The sequence below is a fragment of the Budorcas taxicolor genome, chromosome 10 (genome assembly GCF_023091745.1).
Source record: "Budorcas taxicolor isolate Tak-1 chromosome 10, Takin1.1, whole genome shotgun sequence".
NCBI lineage: Eukaryota > Metazoa > Chordata > Mammalia > Artiodactyla > Bovidae > Budorcas > Budorcas taxicolor.
Window position 1 is genome coordinate 15,039,843 of NC_068919.1, and position 20,620 is coordinate 15,060,462.

Consider the following 20,620-nt stretch of genomic DNA (forward strand, 5'->3'; position numbering starts at 1 on the left):
CCTTTGTGGTTGGCACTTTTTGTATCTCATTTAAGAAATCTCTTCCTACCTTAGGACCTTAAAGATATTTTTCTATGTTAATTTACAGAAGATATTATTTTACATTTCACATTTAGATTTATAATTTGTCTGTAATTGCTTTCAGTGTATGATTTGAGGTAAGGGTCATGAGTCATTTTTTGTTAAATGATATCCAATGACCTGTAGTCTTTTTCTGAAAACAGTGTGCTTTTTCCAAGTGTCTCTGAACTATTTCTTCTGTTCCTTGGTCTATTTCTCTCTCCTTGTGCCAGTGTTATGATGATTTAACCACTCTACGTTTATAATATATATTGATATCCGGTAGTGTGAGGCCTCCACTTAGGTTGTTTCCTTCGAGACTGCATTTCCTTTTTCTGAATCATCACATTTCTATAAATATTGGAATCAGTTTATTAGTATCTGTAACAAATCTACTAGGATTTTGATTACAGTTACATTGAATATATCCCAATTAAATACATATCAATATAGGAAGAACTGATGTCTTTACAATATTGAGTATTCAAATCTATGAAGAGCATAATCTCTGTTAATTTAGGTCTTTAATTTCATCAAAAGTTTAATAGCTTTCTGTGTAGAGGTCTTTTTTTTTGTAAGATGTGTTCAAATATATTTTTTTGTTATTTTTTAAATGTAATTGACATATTTTTCTGAATTACATCTTCTATTTATTTATTGCTGACATAGAAATGTAATTGATTTTTGTTAGCTCACATCCCATCCAGTGAAATTCACTTATTAATAAATTCTACTATCCAATAATTTTTGTAAGAATTCTTTGAGATTTTCTCCATGCACCATCATGTTCTCTGTGAATGACAGTTTTATTACTTCTTTTCTAATTCTGATTTTCCCCTTCTATTTATGTTATCATCTTGCCTCATTCCAATTATCAAAAGAAATACTTTCACTGTTTTACCATTAATTATGTTTTTTTGTGGGTTTTTGGTAAATACTTATAATGATATAAAGGAGTTTCCTCCTATTACTAGCTTATTGAAGTAGTATCATGAATAAGTATTAAATTTTATTAAATGATTTTCCTATATCTATCAATGTGATCATATCATTTTTTTCTTTTTGCTAATGTGACAAATTTAAATGGTTTGTTTTCAAATATTAAAGTTTTTTTGTGTTCCTAGAATAAGCTCCCCTTGGTTATATTCCATTACATGTATGTGTGTGTGTGTATATATATATATATATATATATATATATAAGAGAGAGAGAGAGAGAGAGAGAGAGAGAGAGAGTTGGATTAAATTTGCTCATATTTTGCTTAAGATTTTTCACCCCTATGGGAATGAAAGAGAGTGTTCCTTACTTTTCCTGTCTTGTAATATCCTTGTCAGGTTTTGGTTTCACGGTCCTGGCCTTGTAAAGAGTTGAGAATGTTATATCTTTTTCTGTTCTTGAGAAGACTAAGATTGGCTGTTATTTCTTCCTTAATCGTCTAGCAAATTCACTGGTGAAATCATGTGTGTCTGGTGTTTTCTTTGTAAGAAAGTTTTAGATAATAGATTCAACTTTTTAAATGGATGTAGAACTGTTCTCGTTTTCTTGGCTATGAGTCAGTTTTGGCAAGCTGTAGGTTTTATGGAGTTTGATCATTTTGCTTAAATCATCAGCTGTATTTGAGTCAGACTGTTCACTGTATTCATTATCTTTTATAGTGTCTATAGGCTCTGTAGTGGATGACCCTTAGCTCATTCATGATGATCATAATTTCTAAAAAGGGCTTCTGTCATTACTGGCATACATAGGCTTGTTTGCCTTTCATGTGGAATCGACATCGTGATGATGATAATTTCTTTCTTTTTTCTTCTTCTTGATAAGTTTTATTAGGAGAAATTTAATTTTATGTATTATTTTTATTTCATTTTATTACCAATTTCATTAAAATTTTCAAATAGCCAACTTTAGGCTTTGCTGACTTATTTTTATTTTAAATTTTATCTCTGCTCTCATTATTTGCTTACTGCTAGCTTGAGTTTGATTTGTTATTCTCTTAATAGCTGCCTGGGATGGAAACTTATATAACTGATTTTCAACCTTCAAGTTTTTCTTATATTGGCACACATGGCTATGTTTTCCTTCTAAGTTTATTTGCTTGGTTAATTTTTTTATGACACAAAAGTTGCCACCTAGGAGTTAAATTCAGTAATGGTATGAAATACAAAATCAACACACAAAAATTAGTTTTTTTCTGTACACTATGAACAATTTAAAAAGGAAAGTAAGAAAATAATTTCATTTTTAATAATATTAAAATGAATAAAATTCTTAAGAATAAATTTAACCAAGAGATTCACATTGAAGAGCTTAATCATTTATATTTAAAATAATTATTGATTAGAAAGGTCTTTCTTCTGTCATTTAACTATCTTCTGTATGGTTTATACACTTTTCATTCCCCCATTACTGCCCTGACAATTTTTTTGGTTGATTTTTATGTAGGATTATATTCTGATTCCCTTCTTTTCTTTTCTGTACATATGTTAGTGATTTTTCAATCTAATCTGAATAGTACCAATGTCTGAGCTTCGTCAGGGATAGTTTTTGTCAATTTATTTTTTTTTGAATGGGCCATTTTTTCCTGTTTCTTTGTACTTTTTGTGATTTTTTTTGTTGTTGTTGAAAACTGGATATTTGAATATTATAACAGGTTATCTTTGGAAATTAATCTCTCTCCCTTGCCCAGGATTTGCTGGTCTTGATTTTTGAAGCCTCAGCTTACTTTCAGCCAGTGCTTTTACTGAGATTTCCTTGAACACTGAGCACTTAAACAAATACCTTTCCCAATTTTTGCAACTGGCTCTTGCAGGAGTATTCCTTTAACACTTAGCCAGGCCACTTGAAATTCTTCCTCAGCCTGTTACTTCCTGGTTACACTGAGCATATAGATCAGCTAGTGGTAGGATTTTAGGATCTTCCCAGGTCTTTCCTGAGCATGCATCTTGTTTAGCTTTCTAAATACCCCAGTGTGCATAAGCACTTTTGAATTTGAGTGCTCTTACTTCCCAGAAAATTTCTCTCTCCAGCTTTTACTTCCAGGCTTTAGAAGGTCTTTTGTGTACCAGCTGTAATCTTTGGCCCCAGGCCGTTGCAGGTTATTTATTCACTTTAAAGTGTTTTCAAGCAATGACCACTGCTTTGGGTTCCAGCGCTGACAAGATGAAGACAAGGGCCTTGAATTAGTCCTTCAGCTAGCCCCCAGACAGATTGGAATAGACAAACACAGTGATACCAGGGATCAGGGCTCTTCCCTGGAAATGTGGGCTTCTGTCTGCTGCAGAGTCAGGGAGGGAGTAGGGAAGGGGCAAGTAAAAATGTCATAAAGTTTTCTTACCATTTTTAAGTTGCCTTAAAAAAAAAAAGTTAAGCATTTGGTTGGTTGCTGTAAATCTTTGACTGTTTTCCAGAATTCTGATAAAGTTGGTGTGATACCTTCTGTTTGTTTTTTCAATGATTTGTGGTATGGAATTGGGAGCTATCTACTCTGTATTTTGTTGCTGTTCCTCTCTCCACAAATTTCGATATATATATTTTTAAATAAGTTCCCATTCATTTTACTTATTTTTATTTTTGGCTGCACTGGTTCTTCCGTGTGGTACCCAGGGGCTTCTCTCTAGTTACAGCACATGGTCTTCTGTTGTTGTGGAGCTTGGGCTCTAAAGCATGAGGGCATCAGTAGTTATAGCATACGGGCTCTCTAGTTGTAGCACATAGGCTTAGTACCCCCACCGCATGTGGAACCTTAGTTTCCCAAACAGGGACTGAGCCTGTGTCCCTGCATTTGAAGGCAGATATATAACCACTGAACCTCCAGGAAGTCTCCAGATTTTTATATGTTAATACAAAAATATATATATACTTTTCAAATATATATATACACACACACTGTTCAAACATATGTATACATATGTATGAAAAAATATATGTACTTTTATTTTGAAGTAGATTAACAGAAGATTGCAAGGAAACATGCAGGGAAGTTACATACATCCTTTTCCTATTCTCCCCCAAAGTTATTAATAACATCTCATGGAAGTAGAGTACAATATAAAAACCAAGAAGCTGACACTTGAAGGAACTATTTTCTCCCTCTATCCCTAATTCCTGGCAACCATTAATCTCTTCTCCTCTGTAATTACATTATTTCATCACCTGGTAGCTCGATGGTAAAGAATCCACCTGCAACGCAGAAGACCTGGATGTGATCCCTGGGTCCGGAAGAGCCCCTGGAGAAGGGGATGGCTACCCACTCCAGTATTCTTGCCTGGAGAATTCCATGAACAGAGGAATCTGGTGGGCTACCATCCATGGGGTCGCAAAATCAGACACAACTGAGCTATGAGATATTTCATTAATGCTACACAAATGGAATCAAGCAATAATTCATGTAATTCTTTTGGGATTGTTTTTTTCACTCAGCATAATTTCCATGAAGTTTATCTAAGCTGTTGAGTATCAATATGTATATTTTTAAATTGCTGAGTAGTATTGAGCTGGGAAGGAAGAGGGGAAGATACAACTTTTTAAAGAATGACATAAATGTTATGGATAAGACAAAAACTGGTTAGAACCTACTAGGCCCAAGATGGTGGAAGATTCAACTTCCAGTAGACCTTGACCCTCACTGTAATACATTAGTGTGCTAAATGACAGGCATACGGTACAGATGCTGTGACAGTTCTGAGGCCAATCATAAAAGGTTAAGGAGTAGGCTGTAGCCCAGTTCCTGGAAATTTCCATCTCTTTTCCCAAATAGCTGGAATAATCCTCCCACTCATTAGCCTATGAAATTACCAAGCCCATAAAAACTAAACATCTCCCATGTTTGGGTCCATTCGCCTTTTGAGACTGACTGCATTTTGACTGTTAAATGTGTATCTCCCAGGGCTTCTCACCTTCTAAGACTGCCCACATTCTAAGGAGAGTGTATCTCTCTAAATAAATCTGCTTTCCCACCCTTGTGGCTCAGATGGTAAAGTGTCTGCCTGCAATGCAGGAGACCCGGGTTTGATCCCTGGGTTGGGAAGATCCCCTGGAGAAGGAAATGGCAACCCACTCCATACTCTTGCCTGGAAAATCCCATGGACAGAAAAGCCTGGTAGGCTACAGTCCATGTAGTCACAAAGAGTCAGACATGACTGAGTGACTTCACTTTCTTTCACCCTTGTCTGCTGGCTTATATCCCTTATAGAAGATTAGAGAAAGAAAGTGAAAGTCTCTCAGTCGTGTCTGACTCTTTGTGATCCCATGGACTATACAGTCCGTGGAATTCTCCAGGCCAGAATACTGGAGTGGGTAGCCTATCTCTTCTCCAGCAGATCTCCCCAACCCAGGAATTGAACCGGGGTCTCCTGCATTGCAGGTGGATTCTTTACCAACTGAGCTATCAGGCAAACCCATATCCCTTATAAGCATCCTATATTAATGTCTACTTTGTTGCCTATCACTTAGCCTCTTGCTAAATTCCTATTTCTCTAAGACATAAAGAACCTGAGCTTCCATAAGTCCTGGCACCAGGTGAGTGCTTTTAATTAAAAGACAGTGGGTTTGAGTCCCAGTCCATGGGTTCAAGACCCAATCTGAACTTTGACTGTGCGCAAATCCCATCTGATGTGTGCAGTTTCAGCATTTCATGGTATGTATGTATCAGTTCATTTGGCCATGTACTCATTAAAGGATATTTGGATAATTTCTAGTTTGGTGCTCTTATACAGCTGCTATGAACATTCTGGTACAACCTCCTGTACAACCTCTGTGAAAACTGCCCAAGGACACAACTGTTGTCTGTAAGTCTGTTTTTAGTTTTCAAAGGAACTGCTAAACTATTTTGCAAGCAGAAATGGCAACCCGCTCCAGTAATCTTGTCTAGAGAGTCCCCATGGACAGAGGAGCCTGGTGGGCTATAGTCCCTGGGGTTGCAAAGAGTCAACACACTGAAGTGACTTAGCATGCATGCATGCATACTATTCCTATTAACAATGTATGTGTGATCCCTATCTAAGGAAACTATGCCTAACCCAAAGCCATTGAGATTTATTTCAGTTTTATTCTGACGAGTTTTATAGTTTTAACTCATATTTAGGTCTATGATTTATTTGGGGTTAAGTGTTGAGTGAGACCCACAATAGTTTTAGGGTCTCACAAAAATGTTTTAAATCTTTAAAAACAGAAGAAAAAATAAATATACTCAGGTTGGATTAAGTAGTCTTTATACTAATACAGATGTAAAATATACTTTTAAAGTTTTTTGTGGAAGAAGGGGCCTCTGAGGTTCTTTCTGACACCAAATATGGTGGTGTCTTTCCACATTAATTCTCCAGCACCAACTGGGTATCCAACAATAAATTTTGACATTAAAGACAGGAGTAAGACCCTGATGCTGGGAAAGATTGAAGGCAGAAGGAGAAGGGGACAACAGAGGATAAAATGGTAGGAGGGCATCACCAACTCAATGGACATGAGTTTGAGCAAATGGACATGAATTTGAGCAAACTCTGGGAGATGGTGAAGGACAGGGAAGCCTAGCACGCTGCAGTCCATGGGGTCACAAAGAGTTGGACATGACTGAGCGACTGAGCAACAACAACAGGAGCAAGATCAGACCCCACAGATTAAGTGCTCCGTTCCACAAGACTGCACCTATTTCAGAAGCCAGTTGCCAGTTTCATAGGCCACTCATACTTCTGACTGACCATATTTGAGGATTCCTGCAATCCCCTCCTCAGTTTTGATAATTCCCTGAAATGACTCAGAACTCAGGAAAACACTTCACTTACATACACCAGTTTATTATGGCTTTTCCTGGTGGCTCAGATGGTAAAGAAAGCGAAACTCGCTCAGTCGTATCCGACACAAATCCCACGGTCATGGACAGTCCATGGAATTCTCCAGGCCAGAATACTAGAGTGGGTAGCCTTTCCCTTCTCCAGGGGATCTTCCCAACCCAGGAATCGAACACAGGTCTCCGGCACTGTGGGGTGGATTCGATTCTTTACCAACAGAACTATCAGGGAAGCCCCGACTACAAGAATCTATCTGCAATGCAGGAGACTCAGGTTTGATTCTTGGGTCAGGAAGATCCCTTGGAGAAGGGAGTGGCAACCCACTCCAGTATTCTGGCCTGGAGAATCCCATGGAGAAAGGAGCCTGGCAGGCTACAGACCATGGCATTGCAAAGAGTTAGACACGACTGTGTGACTAACACTCACTTTTCACCATTTCATTATAAAGAAAACAACACAGGAACAGCCAGATGGAAGAGATGCCTAGGGCAAGGTATGAGAGGAGGGGATACACAGCTTTCATATCTTCTTTAGGCACCCCACCTCACCTTCCAGGGCCTCCAGGTTTTCACTGTCCTCCCTCTGATCACATTTGATTTTCTAATGACCAACTCCCATCCTGAAGCTACCCAGGAGCCCCACCCTGAGTCACCTCTGTAACATAAATTCAGGTGTGATGGAAAGGGGCTTGTTACGATTAACAAAAGGCAATTCTATCACTCAGGAAATAAGGATTTTATGAGCTGTGTGTCAGGAACCAATGTGTGTGTTTCAGTGGTGTCCGACTCTACGATCCCGACTCTTTGCAATCCTGTGGACTGTAGCCCGTCAGGCTCCTCTGCCCACCGGATTCTCCAGGCAAGAATACTGGAGTGGGTTGCCATTCCCTTCTCCAGGGGATCTTCCTGACCCAGGGATTGAATCCCGGTCTCATGCATTGGAGCCACCAGGGAAGCCCTCCAGGAACCAGGGACAAAATCAAATTTTGTCTGTTATTATACCACAGTACCTAGAAGGCAAAAGTCCCTAGGATCAAAAAAGTCTGTGGTCCTATCAGTTGAGTAGCTTTCCAGCAGTCCTTTTGTGAAATTATGGCAGCCTGGAGTAGGGTGACGGAGAAGGCAAAGGCACCCCACTCCAGTACTCTTGCCTGGAAAATCCCATGGACAGAGGAACCTGGTGGGCTGCTGTCTATGGGTTCGCACAGTCGGACACGACTGAGCGACTTCACTTTGACTTTTCACTTTGATGCATTGAAGAAGGAAATGGCAACCCACTCCAGTGTTCTTGCCTGGAGAATCCCAGGGACGGGGAAGCCTGGTGGGCTGACTGAAGTGACTTAGCAGCAGCAGCAGCAGGAGTAGGGTGATAGGGGAGACAGTGAAATGGATGGGCTTGGGATATATTTTAGACATAGGGTCAGCTGGACTGACTGATGGATTGGATGTGAGAGGTAAATGAAGCAGCAAAACCAAGGGTGACTTCCACATTTTTCACTTGAATGTCTGGGTAGGTGATACTGCCATCCACTAAGAACACTGGGAAAAGGCCAGGATTGGGGGTAAGATCAAGGCCTTTTCCTACGGATCTGAGAAGACCATGAGTCATGAGGTGAAAGTATTAACTCGTTATTGATTGACGGATTTTTGCAGAAACTAACAACTATGGCCAGTGATTTTTATTTTGGCTGGTCAAAATCAATTCTGTTATATAAATTTATGGGTTATTACACTTAATAGTTACATCTGACACACCTGTAAAGTCTTCCTCAGCTCTGTGAGTTTCACTTTCCATATCAGAATCAATCACTCAGGTATTTTGTCTTTACGCTGGTCTAATAGTCACAGGGCCTGAATCAGAACTATATTCTGAAGAGCTATCCTCTTCTGAGACACTAGTATATATGTCACTTGGACAATCAGAAAAAGTATCTGCATAAAATTTACTGAAAAATTTATCTTCGCTCAAAATTTTGCAATGCATCATTTTTGAAAATGTTATGGTAATAAACCTGCATTTATAAATATACACTGGTTGGAACAAAAACCTAATGGAGTAAAATGTGATTGATAACAGCGATCATAAGTTGTATAATGAACACTTGATCAACTTTAAGCTCTAACACTGTGATGTTAATTGTCTCATTTTCTAAAAACATATCGATACAGCTCTGGTCAATAACTTTGGGTAACAAAAGACATATTAATACATCTCTGATCAATCATATTTTAAGTAACCAGTTGAATTTCTGAATCTGGGTTTTGGTGGAGTATCTGGGCTGGAGAGAAATCTGAGTGTCATCACAGATTTAGACTTAAGAGTCAACGAGATCACCTGGGGAGAGTAAAATTAAAGAGAAGAGGATAAGGGCTGAACCCTGGAGCACCGCAACATTGAGAAAAAGAGGGAAAAAACAACAAATGATTTTGAAAAGGAGGCTCAGGGAGGGAACAGAAAATCAAGAAAATAAGATATTGAGGGGAGTTCAGGTGGAAAAGTGTTTCAAAAGAAAAGAAGCTTGTCAACTGTTTGAATCTGCTGGGATATCAATTTAGATAAGAATAGAGAATTGGCAATTGGCTTTGGAAACCTGGAGATCATTAGTAATCTTGATAAGTGATGTTGATGAGGGAAGTCCAAGCTGGATCAGAGTAGGCGGAGAAGAAAATGTGAAGTGAGGAAGTGGGAAAGAGCGCTGTAGAGAGCTCTTCAAAAACCTGTGAATTTATGCAGTAAAGAGAACTGAGAAATTGGGCAGTTCTGGAGGAACTTTTGGAGTCAAGGAGGTTTATTTTAGATGGGAGGAGTTTCAGTATGTTTATTTGGATATAGAAATAATTTAATGGGCGGGGAATTAATGATGCTGGAGGGCATGGTAATTGTAGGAGGAACACGGGAGGGGAAAAAAGTCAGTTTCCTGGTGGAGGGACTGGCTTTCATAGGCACAGGAAAACTTATAGTAACCCAAATGTTGCCACACCTATAAGAGTAGTTTTAATGCTGAGAAGACATATGATATCTTTTCCATCAGGTGTGACACAAAGTTTAGCAGCAACAAGTGTTTAGGAGGAGGATTTTAGTAGAGAGGGAAAGGTGTGAAATAATTCTTTCAACACTTCTTAAATGTCAATTTCATGGAGAAAGCCCTTGCAGGATTAAGTACATCTCCTTCCAACCCCCTTTTCTCTCAATGGACAATTTCTTCATTTTTGGTACTCATCACCATTTGTAATCGTATCTTTATTGGTTCAGTTGTCTGTTTCCCATGTTAGAGAACTACAGAGAGACAGGGACTTTGTTGTATTATATTTAATTTCCCAAAGTATATGTGTGTGTATATATATATATATATATACACACACATATAGCCCTTATAAGCAGGGCTGGTACATAGTCGCTAAATAAATATTTGTGAAAATAAATAAGTTAATGAATGAACGTCCTCAACCTCTTTTAAGTACTAATTTGGGTAAGTCACTTTTGCTATCTAAGCTTTTATGTCTGAACATATACACCACAAAAAACTGTAATCTCTTCCCTGCCTACCTCACTGCTTCATGATGAGGATCTGAGCTAATAAACCTGGAAATGCTTCAAGTGATCCTTTAAATGTAACGGATTGTTATTTGCAGCCCACGTGAAGCCTCGCAGGTAGCAGGTGCTGAAAAGGACTCGCTGATTAGGGGAGAGGGGCATTACTGTTTGCTGTGGCTGCAGGTATAGAAACTTTGCAGAAGGGTTCCACAGGCCGCGGAGGGGCGGGGCTCAGGCCAGTAGCCCTCCAGCCTCGGCCTTTCCCGGGAGGCGCCAGCGGGGCAAGGACGTGGGGGCGGGGAGAAAGGGGGGGAGTAACTGTCAAACCTCCTCGCTTGGCGCCATTATTTAAATGGTACGTGCCCGTCTCGCAGCTGTACGTGCCCGGGGCGGGGCTGCGAGCGCCCGGAGCGGGGCGGAGGCCCGGGGCGGGCCGGGGAGGTGGAGGGGAGAGAGGGGACGGGCCGGGGCGGGGCCAGGCTGGCTAGAGGGGCGGGCCTAGCGGCGGCCCCCGGCGAGGTTCACTGCGCTTGCGCTGACAGACGCAAGATGGCGGACAGTGCGGAACTAAAGGTAAAGCGCAGCTCGAATTCACTTCTAATATTCGGCCGCGGAGACGGCGCCGCTTGTGCCGGGGGGGGTGGGTCCGACCCTGGGGGGCCGCTCGGGCTTGACTCCACATGGGCCTGGAGTTGTAGAGAGGATCGGCGCGCCTGGCCCCAGTTGAGGGGGCCCGGCAGCGGCGGGCCGCGGGCCCCGGGTGCCTCGGGGGCGCTGACGGGTCGTCCCCGGCGTGTTATTGTTGTGGGCGCCTCTGGCGGGGGTGGCGGGGGAAGAGATCGGGAGTCCGGAGGTGGGGGCCGCGGCTGTCTCTGGGGCTCGGCTTCCTCACCTTCCAGGCAGCCTCCCCGCCCCCCGTGAGGAGCGGGGGCAGGGGATGGGTGTTCATGTTGGGGGGATTGGGAAACCTCCCTGCCGCTGCTTCCTCTTCCTCCTTTGCAGTCCCGGGCTGCTGTCAGGCGCTCTCCTCAGACCCCCGGGAACTTGGCTCTGGCCGCCCCGCCCCTCCGTGGCTCCCTGCCGCCCCCGCCCCGGACTCGGCTCTCCCCGGTTACCCGCCTGTCAGGAGGCGCCCGGGGTGCCCGTTTGTGGGCAGCGCGATCCTGGGGCGATGGAGTGGGGATGTAGGGGAGAAGCTCCAGTAAAGTTTAGTGAACCCCAGGCTGGCGTTGAGGTTCGACTGGTGGGTAGCGGGGGAGTCTGCCTGGGCGGGACGGTACTCTTTCTCTCTGATTCCGGGCAACCGCGGGGAGAAACCCCCTCGAAGGGTGTGTATTTGGAAGCAATGGTAGGTGGTGGGAAGCAGCTACTCTCCCTTCTTTTCCATCTCTTCCTTTTGGCTTGGTGTGGACGGTGAGAGGAGTCTTAGGGGGTCTCTGCACACACCATGATGGCGATGCTATAGCTGATGGAGGTGAATGGTTCGTGTTTATATCCCCCCGTTGCCTTTTGTTTGTAGGGACATCTTGCTGGCCATGTTGATTTGAACGAAATTGTCCCCTCATCCTACTTCAACCTCCAATTAAATAGAACGTTCCTCCGTTCCTCTCAACTGTACCAATTACTCACGCCTCGCGAAATTGGATGAAAGGGTGCCCCCTTTTCCCCGCTTTTTCTCCCACCCCAATCTTCTTTACCTGATGATGGCTTCTTTACCGAAGCAGATATACCACTACACAAGCAGTTGGGGGAGGGGGGTGGAACCCTTGTGATTGGATTGTGACAAATGGGGCTCCGCTTGAATAATTTTGGTTTAGTAGCAAGCAGTTTTTAACTAACGCGTATTATTTCGAGGCTCTGAACGCGATATTCCCTTCTCTGTGGTTTCCTACGTGTGAACCGAGCAGCTAGCTGGTTGTATCCTTACCCAGAGAACTGACATCGTTGTCAGAGTGGAGATTGGGATATATAGTTATAAATCCTGGGGGCGGGGGGGGAGTCGTCTTTTCCTAATCAGTAAAAATTATTTAAAGAATTATCTCTGTTACAATGAAACGCTAACTCCTAGAACAGGAAAGCGCCAGGTTTGTTTCTGGAGAGTTTTTCAGTGGAAAGCTTCGCCGAGAGATCGTTTTTCCGAATAATTTTTCAGTGTTAACATTACAAAATTTGTATATTTAGAGTCTGCCTTTGAGCTTCATTCCTTTTAATTTACTTCTAATTGCAAATTAAGGGAGAGCAAATCTAGAATGGGTGGTTTCGTTTTTTCTAGTTTCAAACTATTGACTTAAATGAAAAAGCCCCAGGAATTTGAATATTTGGAGGTAGTTAACTCTTAAAATAAGTATACAACTTTAAGGTACATGTTTTCTGTAGTTGTAAAATGTAGTCACAATGTCGCTGTGATCTTTGCATTATAGTATTTATTTTGTTAGGAATCCTTCTGAATGGTAGCTAATCAGTTCTGTTATACGTGGACTACAGAGTAAAGCTGAAAAGCCTGTGCTGGCTATGTTGTCACTCTTGATGCTGTCCAAAGAAACTGGTATGGAAAGCACATGCTGGGAGATTTCCTCCTTTGTTCTTTCTCATTTTAAGAAAGTGCCTTTGGGGATAGATCAGATCCCTGGTGTGAGTCTTGTTAGGTAAAGTTTCTCTTTACAAAAATGAGCCTGCATCAGATAAATGCTAAACACATGGGGGGAAACATTATTTTTCTAAAACTGGTCTCCTGTTTTGCTCTCTCCAGAATCTACTTGAGTTTTTCTAAAGGAGTTTTCCCTATTATTATGTTCTGTTGTACAGTGTTTTTTCCTTCAAATTGTAATAACTGCTCTTGACATACTGGTCTGTCATTGTGTGTACCAAGTACTTTGAAGAGCTGTGATAAATTGCTTAGTTGCTGATAGCTGTGTTAAATATTTTGTTTATATTTGATTGTGGTTACATTTGCTGTTTTTTTTTTTTTTTAAGGGGAGGAGATGATCTTAGGAACGCCTACAGTAGTTATTTGAGAATGTGTATATATAATTTTCTCTGCAGTAAGCTTTGGAAGATACTTTTGGAAATTATATTTTCTAAGTGGTTTTGTGTGTGTGGTTTTTGGAGGTAGATAGCATTTATTCCTAATAAGGAATGAAAAGTCAGAGTAAAAATTAAGAAAAAGTCAGATTTTTTTTTTTTAAGTGTTAGGTGACAACACAGTATTCCAATGGATTTCCAACTGTGAGGCTTAGAGTAAATACAGTGATTTGTTATCTTAATTATGAATACAGTCCATAGCAAAAAGAAATGTGGGTTGTAAATGTTTCTCCTCATGACCCATTTTAGTGAGTCCTTTTAAATCTATAACAAATCTGCAGGATCAGATGGGGAAAATGGATAGATCTGTATCTCCTGCAAGTGGAAGCTGCAACAGTTATAGATACTGCCAATAAAAATTAGATTATGAGTCATACATATCAAAAAATTCTCTGTACTCATTTGTTTATGGAAGGTTTAATTTTTCATTAGGGGAATACCCATAAATCACATTTGTAAGAATGTAGAGAGTGAGCATTTTATTATCTTTAGGAGCTTAAAAGCAGGAGGGTGTGATGGCCAGATGATCTTTGAAGTTAATCTGAAAGCTTCATGCAGCTTCTCTTAAAAGTATTTAATGCAAAAAATATTTGTAATTTTTTTTTTAAGTCAAATTGGGTTATATTGCCATCTTACCTCAGGAGGAACAGTGGAAAGGAAGAAATTAATTATCATTTAGTGAAGTAAATAATGGAATTCAAGGGGAAGAGAAATCATACTTTAAAAACCATACCTTTAAAGGTAGTGTCTATACAAGCCTGTCAGTAAATTATGTTGTTGTATTCTGCCTCTCTGTTTTCAAGAACTAGCCATTTAATTTTGGTCTTTGTGGTGTAATTTGTCTGCTTTTATTTTAGATGGAAGCAAGTAAATCTGACAGTTTATTCATGAGTTTGATTTGAATCTCCATAACTTGCCTTGCTGAAGTGCCACATTTGGATGGTTTTTGTTTTAAATCACCATTTTTATGAACAGCATTTAAAAACAATTTGTAAGACACTCTGGTTTTTAAGTATTTCATATAATAGTTTTGAATATCTCCTATTCCTCTGCTGTTTTCTCCTGGGTGATCGAATTGTCTTTCTCTTCAAAGAGTCTCTTGTAATCCCTGTTGATTGCAGTAGTGCTTAGTGGTGAGTCCATAGCTGATTAACCTTGGGTTTTTCCCGGTGAACTCCATCAACGTGCTACTCCAGGGTTCTTGCAAAGGCTTTTGAGTTCAGGGTAATTTGTACCCTTTCTTGCTTGTAACTAGGGATAAGAAAAGAAAATGGCTTAGAGTTGTAGTAGGGATAGGAAGAATTGTCTAAGCTTCTGAAAAACTGCAGTGTTTATAGTGAGATGTAGTCTTAAAAAACAAAACTGCTGGTCATTACGTCATAGAATTGGTTGTAGTGTATTCTGCTGTGGCATCAAGTACCTTGGTTTTGTTTTGTTTTTTAATATATGTATTTGAATAATACCTTATATGGTACTTCGCAGTTCATAATGTATCACATTATCTCATTTTATTTTTCCATCAGTTCTTTGAGATAGGAAAGGCAGGTAGTATCTCCCTTTTATTGATAAAGTATGCCAAGAAAGGGTAAATGACTAGTCCAAGGTCAAACAAATGAAAGTGGCAGGGATTTGAGCCATGTCAGTCCTGGAACCCTTGAGGGTGCCTCGCTCACAAAGAATTCTAGTTATGTTGTTGCTAATACTTTCCCTCTTGCTCTGTGCCAAGGTATTTTTGGATATTTCTTGGGCTTTTTGCAGGGAAGAGTTCGGAGTTTGTTAGTTGGAATCATAGGCATTAATTCTTATAGATACCATTTTACTTGAGAAAACTTCAGAGAATACTGAAAAGTAAGCACAAAAATAAACAGCACCTGTAATCGCAGTACTTAGAAATATCATGGTTAGCATCTGGGTATCCATTTAGACTTTCTCTCTTAGAGCAAATGCATATGTATATTCAACACAAAAGAGAGCTCATACTCTTTGTAATCTGCTGTTTTCATGGGTTGTCTTTCCAGGGTAGTCAGTAGAGGTCTCTCTGATCATTTGAGAGGTAACATTGTCTTTTATTCAGCTGATACCCTATCATTGGACTTCTCTGGTGGCTCAGATGGTAAAGAATCTGCCTGCAGTAAAGGAGACCCGGGTTTGATCCCTGGGGTTAGGAAGATCTCCTGGAGAAGGAAATGGCAACCCACTCCAGTATTCTTGCCTGGATAATTCCATAGGTGGTCTACAGTCCATAGGGTCGCAAAGAGTCGGACACGACTCGTTGACGAACACACACACACACCCTATCATTGGACAATTGGGTTACTTCTACTTTTTGCTTTTTTAAACAATGACTTGACAAACAGCCTGATACAAGTTTGCCAGTGTTTTATTCTAACTAAAGGTATGTATTCTACAGACCATTTTTTGTGCTTCAGGAACAGTGCAGATAGTGTTTTGATTACGTGAAGTGTTCAGTGAAAAGTAATTTTTGATTTGTCCATTGTCTATACCTTTCTTATTTCTGTTCCTGTAAATCTGCCAGATAAGGTTATAAAATGATGGCAGAGATAGATTAAGTCAGCATTATATAAATGTTCTGAATCAGAATGTTTGATAAAGTATGAAATAGATTATGAAAATAGAAATAGAGTTTGAGAATATTTGCTTTAGCTGTATTTTTAATCTCAAAGCAAAGTGTTGCCATAGTATAAAATTGGTAGGTTACATTGTTTCGGGGAGGCTGTTAGAGCCAGGAGGTTCCTTTGGCAGTGAAAACATTTATCCTGTCTTAAAGAACCTTATGGGTTAGATCAGTTAATAAAAGCATGTGAGTTGAGTTAAAAATATTACTTGTGCAGTATCTGAAAAGTACTGCACTGTGGAAGGAGCAGCTAATGAAATTAAAGATATGAAATTGATCAGACTCTAAATTTTGACATGTTAAATTCCGTCCTCACCTAAATCTTCAGCATTTATGTAACAAATTGTATCACTAAGATTTTTTGGAGATAGGCGATAGAGAAATTTAAAAATATTAAGTTTTCCTTTGCTACAATTTAAGAAATAGTGATAATTATTATGCATTTTTTGCTACTCTTGCTACAAAGCGTTTGTGACTTTGTGACTACTACTTCCTTTTCCATGTTAAAAATTGTGGAACTCTTATTGGTTTTGATTCTGTCTACTCTTCGTTTCATGGTAGCACATGAAAAAAACTCCCTAAGTCTCCCCTCCCCTCAGAATTTTCGGGTAAAACTTCATTCATAGTCATGAACTTCTGAAATTCATCAAAATGAAGAAATCCTTTTTTCCTTTTCTGCTTCACCTTGGATCAAGAAACAAAACAAACCCTTTGAACATTAGCTGGTAACTTTGAAATAGCAACAACTTTCTTAGGACTGCTGTACATGTTCCTGTCTTTAGAAACTTCATCTCTTTCTTACCTTTCCTGCTATTCTTCTCTGCTTTTACTTTCCCCCTTTGGTTGCCCAAAGGTCAGTTTTCCCCAAACGCTCCTTTCATCCTGTCACTCCACTGGCTTTTCACTGAAAACAGGATAAAGTTTTAGCTCTGTTTGGTATTCAAGATTTTCTAGGCTGACCGCAGTACATTTTGTGTGCATGTTTTGCCTCCTCCACTGTGTAGCAAAAGTCTTTTACTTAAAGCTGGAGCTAGTTTGCTTTTTTGTTGTTGACCAGTGTTCTGCTTCGTATGCCACTCCATTTTCCCTTATCCCTACGCTGTGGACACGGACACAGTAGGTGCCTAAGATATATTTGTCAAATTGCATTCAAGATTTGTTTCTGTTAGTGAGGGGGCAGATGCATATATTTATATAACAGTCTTAAGTTGTCAGTGTTCTGAGATAGGGTCATATTGTCACATTTTTTTTCATGGCTGCTTCGTAGATGAATCCAGAATAATTTATGAAGACTGTTTTCAGTTCAGTTCAGTCACTCAGCTGTGTCTGACTCTTTGCGACCCCAGGCACTGTAGCACACCAGGCCTCCCTGTCCATCACCAATTCCTGGAGCCTACTCAAACTCTTCTTGTCCATCACATCGGTGATGCCATTCAACCATCTCATCTTCTGTCATCCCCTTTTCTCCCGCCTTCAATCTTTCCAGCATTGGAGTCTTTTCCAGTGAGTCGATTCTTTGCATCAGGTGGCCAAAGTGTTGGAATTTCAGTTTTAGCATCAGTCGTTCCAGTGAATATTTAGGACTGATCTCCTTTAGGATGGACTGGTTGTATCTCCTTGCAGTCCAAGGGACTCTCAAGAGTCTTCTCCAACACCGCAGTTCAAAAGCGTCAATTCTTCGGCGCTCAGCTTTCTTTACAGTCCAACTCTCACATCCATACATGACCATTAGAAAAACCATAGCCTTGACTAGACGGACCTTTGTTGGTAAAGTAGTGTCTCTGCTTTTTAATATGCTGTCTTGGAAAGCTGTTTTAGGTTTACCTTTCACATTTCTTTAAGTTATATAGATAATAAATGAATACATTTCTCATTGTCATGATACAGCAGTGAGTAAAATTTTAAGTCCTCATTTTCACCCCACCCACCCTTCGCCCCTTGTAACCGCTTTGGTATCCTATTTTTTGAGGCGGAAACATAAGCTTTATTGAGGTATAATTCACATACCATGCATTTCATCCATTTATGTGCACAATTAAATGGTACTTTAATATTAATATATTCACAAAGTTGTGTAACTATTACTGCAGCCAATTTCAGGATATTTTCCCCTTCCCCTTCCAAGAAATCTTGCATTCTTTGGCCATCACCCCTGTTGCCCACAACTCACTTATCCTCAGGCAACTGCTTATCTGCTTTCTGCCCTATAAATTTGCCTATATTGAACACTTCATATAAATGGAATCATATGTAGCCGTTTGTGTATTCATTTTTCTGTGTGTGGACATTTAATTGTGTCTGTATAGCATTTGGAATTTATTGTATATGTCTAGGTTTGAATCACATCAGGGACATAGAACTCAGTATTTATTAAATGAATGTACATACATTGCTATACATAATCTTATTATACATGGTATCCTTTGCCTTGCCTTTTTCACTTAACAGTATACTATGTTGAAGCTCTTTCCATTGCATGTTCCAAAGTGAGAATGTTTCTCTCTTTTTTACAGTGCAGATATTTCATATGTATATTTGTCGAGGTTTAGCTTGTGGATTTATCAGTGTATATGTCTAAAAATTCTTAACTAGTCTTGATGGTTTTGCTAAATTTTTTTAATAGTTGACAGTGTTTAATGTAACTCCAGTTAAGTTATATTTGAGGTTCCCATAAAAATAGGAATGAAAATTGTAGCAGGTAAGGGTTGTTTGGCTTGAGGAGAAATGGAATGTAGGCTCTTTATGGCGTGCTAGCAGTACACAGCCAAAGCAATTCATTTTGTATTTGGGTTTTTGAATGTGAGCAAGCCTGTTTTTAGCTTCATGGCATACTGCTTAAAATAGAATTTAAACATGCTATCTTATGCTTTATGGTGAATTTTGAGACTTTTTCTTGTAGCCACGTAAGTGTAATCTAAAAAAATAAGATCTGAAATAGTTCAGGGTAAATATTTTTCTCATATATTAAAATTATCAGTCTGGTCTGTGGGCTTCTGTGAGTTACCTCTAAAAGGGAATGTAGAAGCACCTAGCTCAGAGTCTAACATGGTAGGTATTTGATAATTATTTGTTATTTATTTACGAAGTATCTGTCATATTCTGTCATTCATTATATGTTTGAGTTATGACTGTGAATGAAGTGCTAGATACCAGTTGGTTTGAGAATGTTGTCGTGTAACTGCTACTATTAAGTCGCTTCAGTCATGTCATTGCGACTCTTTGGCCCATAACCTGCCAGGCTCCTTTGTCCATAGGATTCTCCAGGCAAGAATACTGGAGTGGATTGTTATGCCCTCCTCCTCCAGAGGATCTTCCCAACCCAGGGATTGAACTTTTGTCTCTTACGTCTGCTGCATTGGCAGGCAGGTTCTTTACCACTAGCACCCCCTGGGAAGCCCATTACCATTTAAACGTGTATTTAAACACTCTTACAGAGGGATATGTACCAAAAATATTTGTTTCTTAATCACCCAAGTAATGCATCAGCTATTACAGTGGTTCTCAAAGTCTGGTTCCCAGACCTCTGTTAGTTCTCCAGACTCTTTTTGGGGATCCTCCAGGTCAAAACTTTTCTCAGTAAAAGTAAGGCATTATTTGCTATATTGAAAATGGTAGTCATTCCGTCATGTCCGACTCTTTGTGACCCCATGGATTGTAGCCTGCCAGGCTTCTCTGTCCATGGGGATTCTCCAGGTAAGAATACTGGAGTGGGTAGTCATTCCCTTCTCCGGGGGATCTTCTTGACCCAAGGATTGAACCCAGGTCTCCTACATTGCAGGCAGATTCTTTACCATCTGAGACATCAGGGAAGCCCATTAGCTACATTGACATTTGCATAATCAGTGGTGGGTAAAATTGCGTGAATTAAGGCAGTAGTATTAAACTGTACTAGTTTGGGACATCATCATGTACTTGGAATTAAGATGATGAAGCAGTAAAACTTAATTTTATTATGTCTCAATCCTTGAGCACATTTTAAGTATATTTTGTGTGATGAAAGTCCTGCAAACCGCTTATACTAAACACCAAAGCTGATGGTTAATTCAAGAAAAAGAACTAGTACAGTTGTTTGAGATGCATGCTGAACTAGCTGCTTTTTACATGGGATACCGTTTTATTTGAAAGAATGGTTGACAAAGTACAAAGACTTGGGTATTTGGCAGACATTTTCTCAAAACTACATCAAGTGAGTTTGCACCACAAGACACACTAACAGTATTTGTTGCTAATGATAAAATTCTGGCTCTCAAGTGAAAATAGAATTTTGGAAGACTTGTGTTTAGCACTTTGAACTTGATAGTTTCCCAATACTTGACTTTTTTGGGGGGATAAGATCAGTGGTGCTATTAATGAATGTCATATAGCGAAGTTGTATAGTAAAAGGGTCAAAATCAACATTGGCAGGACTCTCAACTATTATTTTCTAAATAATCAATGCATGGTATTACAAAATGGTAAAATGATCCATTGGAAATGTAAGATAGATCAATGGATTTCAGTACATAAGAGTAGGAAGTGTTCATTGATTCAC

The 20,620-nt window shown here is 39.8% G+C and overlaps 1 protein-coding gene across 2 annotated transcripts in view; it reads left to right on the plus strand.

Annotated features, from left to right (window-relative positions):
• Window positions 1-10,929: 10,929 nt before the first annotated feature.
• PIAS1 (protein inhibitor of activated STAT 1) overlaps window positions 10,930-20,620 on the plus strand; it is a 125,143-nt gene continuing 115,452 nt past the window's right edge. For both annotated transcript variants that reach the window (XM_052646143.1, XM_052646144.1), the window contains exon 1: window positions 10,930-10,946. The gene's annotated coding sequence lies outside the window, so the exon portion shown is untranslated. The remainder of the gene's footprint in view (window positions 10,947-20,620) is intronic.